This window comes from Myotis lucifugus, unplaced genomic scaffold (genome assembly GCF_000147115.1).
Source record: "Myotis lucifugus unplaced genomic scaffold, Myoluc2.0 scaffold_332, whole genome shotgun sequence".
NCBI classification, from domain to species: domain Eukaryota; kingdom Metazoa; phylum Chordata; class Mammalia; order Chiroptera; family Vespertilionidae; genus Myotis; species Myotis lucifugus.
Genome location: NW_005871380.1, coordinates 38498 through 43887, shown reverse-complemented (window position 1 = coordinate 43887; position 5390 = coordinate 38498).

Below are 5390 nucleotides of genomic sequence, written 5' to 3'. Positions count from 1 at the left end.
GGTATCAGCCCCCCAGGAGCTGTGGTCATGCTCTGGGCTGGCAAGAGGAGCAAGTCTCCAGCTGTGCTCAGCCATCCCTGACCCCAGCACACTCCACGGAGGGCCCCCGCCCAGACGGGGGAGGAAGGGGCAGGATGCTGCCACTGGGCCAGGCACACCTGGCGTCTAACATAGAATGTGGGCATCCCATGGGTGGGGAGACAAAGGAACCGGGAGGGGGAGAGAGGGCGGCGGGCAGAGACACGAGTCAGGGTCCCTAAGAATTGCATTCTTTCCCTTGCGGCAGCACCCTTACAGTTGCCCTCTGTGTGGTGTGCCGTGGTTTTAACAGGGCCGGACCAGGCCGATGGGAGTGCTGGGCTCCCACGGGGCCTCTCCTCAGGGCGTGGGCTCACTCCCATTCAGGCTGCTTCCGGGGAGAACCGTTTTCCCCGAAACTGCATGGGCAGCTGTGGACTGTCATCGCCGTCTCCCAAGGTGGCTATGCAAGTTTCCCTTTGCTGGTCCTTGTTCCAGAGCCTCATGAAAAGGGCCGGAGAATTCATTGCCTGGCCCCCAACACCACAGCCCCCCCATGCACGGGGAGCCCTGGGGGTTCCCTCAAGGTCCTGTGATGGCTGTTGAGGTTACCTAAGCCTCCAGGAGAGCGGCCCTGCAAGCAGCACAGTCTATTCAGAAATAAACACTAACGATGGACGGGAAATGCTTTTAAATAAAGCAACTGTATTGGGGTAGAATCACATACTATAAAATTCACTAATTTGAAGCGTACAGCTCAAAGATATTTAGTAAATTTGCCAAATTATGCCATCATCACCACAATCCAGTTTTAGGACATTTCTGTGGCCCCCTCCCTCTGAAAAAATCATGCCAATTAGTGGTCACTCCTGTCTCTAGCCAGCCCCTTCCCCCCAGCTCTGGCAACCCCTGATATGCTTCTGCGTCTGTGGACATTTCAAATAAATGGAATCATGCAGGAGTTGTCCTGGTGAGTTTGGCTTCTTTCACTCAGCAAACGTTCTCCAGGTTCATTCGTCTTGTAGTGCGTGTGTCAGTGCGTCATTCCTTCCTATGGCTCAATAACATTCTATTGTGTTGGGCCAATTTTGCTTATCCATTCAGCAATTGATGGCTATTTGGATTGTTCCCAGTTTGGGGCTATTGTGAATAAAGCTGCTATGCATATTCTCGTATGAGTCTTTGTCTAGATACATATTTTTATGTATCTTGAGTGGATACCTAGGAATAGAATTGCTGGGTTATATGGTCAATTCATGTCTAAACTTTTAAAGAAACTGCCAAACTGGTTTCCAAAGTGACTGTTATCATTTGACATTCCCACCAGCAATATATGAAGGCTCCCATTTCTCCACACTCTTACCAACACTTGAGGTTATCTATCTTTTGCATAACTTTTTCTTTTGTAGAATCTGGTTGTACATTTAAAAAAATGTTTTGACAGTTAGAATAGGCATGGCTTACTTTACGTTTCAGTGCGTTGTAAAGTAACCCTATAATATTGGAAATTCCCCCAAGAAGACCCAAATGCACCTCCTCTCCCTGGGGAGGTGCCCTAAATTAGTCCCTTGGGTCCCTTAGCAGGGTTCCTATCCCTGCAGAGCTCTTTGTGGCCCCAGCAATTCCAGGCCTTCAGCTGACTTAGCCCAGAGCCCCAAACCCCCCTCAACTCCATGCCGCCCCCCCCCCCCGACGCCACCTTTCATGAGTCAAGGTCAGAGAAGGCATCTAGAACTGGAAACCCCCTGGGTGGCCACGTGAAGGCCCCCTGGGTCACTGGCTTCTGCTTCCCTTTGCACTGTCCCGGGACACACCCATCTCCTCTGGCCTTTTCTGGAGCCCTTACTCCATCCCAGTCTGGTGTTAAGGGGGGGCGGGATGACATCTTTCCTTTGGGACGACTGGCAATTTGATTACTATTTCCCGAGGAACAGAAGGTCAGCAGCATTAAAAGATCATACAGGGCATTACATCCCACCCCTCCCCTGCTTTCGGGTGCTTATAATGCTGCGGGGGGCTTATAATGTCACCCTTCACAGCAGCATTTTGCTGCATGTCTGAAGACCCTAAAGCCATGGGAATTTGGTGGAGGGGGTATTCACTCCGGGCTGTGCATTCGGGATGTTTTGTGGGGATGGGGCTGTCGAAGAGTGCAAAGTGGCTGCGGCAAGGGCTTGGAGTGGGGGCTGGGACAGCTTGGTGGGAGCTCAGGTGGCTGGGAATTTGATACGGATTGGCCTGCCCAGCTGAGGAGTCTGGGCTCTGCCCCACGGGACAAGGAGAGACTGCCCAGGTTTTGGAGCCGAGGAGTCTGATGGTCTCACATGATCCACCATTCCTGTGGGGTCAGCAGCAAAGTCCACGTGCATTTTGAGGCATGAGCCACGTCCACCTCTAATTCCATCATATCTCACCTTTGACCCGAGTTTGTTGGGTTTCTGGGTAAGGAGAACAAGAGGACCCACAGCCCCCCTCCTCCTGCGGTGGGAGCTGGGTCCTGACAAGCTGCCTAGGCCGGGTGTTCCCTTCCCCCACCTTTCCTACCCTGGCCCGTTTGTCCTCTGCAAGGGCCCCTTGTCCAGCAAAAGGACAAGTTCAGGCTCCTCACCTGCCTGACGGGCGACCTTTGGGACCAGCCCTGCCATGTTTAGCCACAGGGATGGTCCACGCTTCCCGCACAAGCCTGTCATTCCAGGGACTGTTCTCATCTCTCACACACACACACACACACACACACACACACACACACACACACACACTGTGCTCTGCTCAGCTCTTTTGCCCGCCTGGATGCCTTCTTACAAACCACACGCAGCCACTCACGTCAGTCAACCAACCAGGTCCAACCCTGCCTGCTGCTCAGGGCCTTGTGCGAACCAGCTTCCCTTCCCAGCCTTTGTGCCCTCGTACACTAATTGGGGGCCAGCACTCTAGACACCATCGCTAGAAGGGGCAAAGGCAGGTCATACTAATGAGGAAACACCTTTTTTGAAAGAACGTTGTTTTTAGTATTTCCTAAAAAGTGTTGCCCAATAGTCATGGGGGAAATTTACAACCCGGTTGGGCCTCCTTCCTCTTATTTTGGTTTTAGTTTTGATTTTATTTTAAATTTTGAAATAGTAGGAAGGGCTCCTTTGTCTTCTCAGCCTCAGAGACTCTAAAAAACTGTTAGATAGACATGAGCAGAGCAAGGACGATGGGCCAGGCACAGAAACTCACCAGGGCAGAAAGCCCCAGATGCCTAGCAAGGGGCAAAACTGGGAAAACAAGAACCTCACCCCAGGGTAACCTATCCTCCCCTAGCATATCACTGGTCATGCAATTTGGACCTCTGATGTTTCATATCGCTGATCAGGGGGTTTAGACCCCCTGACCTTTTTCTCCCTAAACATAACATCCAGGCCTCAGTTGTATTTCAGCTCCAGGCCCAGAAAAGCAGCAAAACCAGATGAGTGACACCTTGCCTGCCTCAGGACCAGTTACATTGACTAATGACCTGCTGTCCTGGCACTGACCAATCAGTGGAGACCACAACCCTGAAGCACACCTGGAAAGCTGATGAATATTCTATGAAGTCCTCCCCCCAAATTTCCACCTGCAAGAGAGAGATAAACATGCTCAGGACAAAGGACCCAGTGCGTGCTCTCCCTCCAAGGAGCACACCAGTGCCATTCCCTGTCCTCTCTTCTCCCCGCCCCCCCCCCCCGGCACATACCCCTAACCTCTAAGGGACCCCATGAGACTTGCTACCAGGGGAGCAATGGGCAGTGGCAGCTCATCCTGGGCTAACCCTGTGAACCTCTCCCCAAGGTCCCCTTTTCTCTGACTTCCCAGTGAGCCGAGGCAGCCCAGCCTAGGCTCTCCTGTTGCTTCTTTTATGCCCCTCCTTGTGTCACTGTCCTAAGTACGTTTTTGGTGCCACCCTGGACCCAAGGCCCTTTGGCTCAGTGCTGTGTAGCCCTTCCCTTTGGTTCTCCCCATCCCCCAACCCCTTTACCTTAAATAAATTAAAATTTTTTTTGAAAAATCCACTGTCTGTGGGTGGCTTATTTTAGCCCTGCCCCAAGCCCCACCGACTTTAACCTTTCAAGAAATTTAAAAATCTTTTTTTTTTTTTTTTTGGAATTTTCAAACCTAAATAAAGTTGTGAGACGAATACATGCCATATCACATATATTTATCCTAGATTCATCGTGTTAACATTTTATCACATTTTCTCTCTCTGTGGGTAGCTACATGTCATGATTAATTACCTTGTGAATCTTTTGAGATTAAGTTGCAGATATTACATCACAACACATCCTCCTACATATTTCAGTATGCATCTCCTGAGACCAAGCTTTTCTGATATAACCCTGCATGAGGGATTGAACAGCCAATCTTTGCCAAAGTCCCAATAATGTCAGAGCCACAGAGCAGCTTTTGGTTACCCTGTCTCTTTCCTCTCCTTTAATCAGGGGAGGACTGTTTCTTGGCCTTTCTTTGTCTTTCATGACCCTGACACTATGAAATAGAGCTGCCTAGTCGTTAGCAGTTGTTCCTTCCATTTGGGTTTATTTGATTGATTATCTTCCCTGCCATGGAAATAGGGAAAGTATTTTCTTTCTTTCTTTATATATATATACTAGAGGCCCGGTGCACAAAAATTTGTGCACTTGGTGGGGGGGAAAGGGGGTCCCTCAGCCCATCCTGTGCCCTCTCGCAGTCTGGGACCCCTCAGGAGATAATGACCTGCTGGCTTAGGCCTGCTCCCGGGTGGCAGAGGGCAGGCCCAATCCCTAGGTGCAGCCCCTGGTTGGGCTCAGAGCAGGGCCGATTGGGGAGTTGGGGCGCTGCCCCCTGTCATGCACAGAGCAGGGCGGATCGGGAGGTTGCGATGCCACCCCTAGTCATGCTCAGGGTAGAGCCGATTGGGGGGTTGGGGCACCACCCTCTGTCACACTCAAGGCAGGGTCGATAGGGAAGTTGCGGCACCACCCCCTGTCAAGCACAGAGTAGGGCCGATCAGGGGGTTGGGGCGTTGCCCCCTGTCACGCACAGAGTAGGGCCGATAGGGGAGTTGGGGCACCGCCCTCTGTCACACACAGAGCAGGGCGGATCAGAGGGTTGGGGCGCTGCCCCCTGTCATGAACAGAGCAGGGCCCATCAGGGGGGTTGGGGCTTCGTACCCTGTCACACACAGAGCAGGGCCCATCAGGGGGTTGAGGAGCTCCCCCCTGTCACTCACAGAGTAGGGCCGATAGGGGGGTTGGGGCACCACCCTCTATCACCCACAGAGCAGGGCCGATCAGGGGGTTGGGGCGCCACCACTGTCACACTCAGGGCAGGGCTGATGGGGAGGTTATGGCTCTACCCCGTCACACACAGAGCAG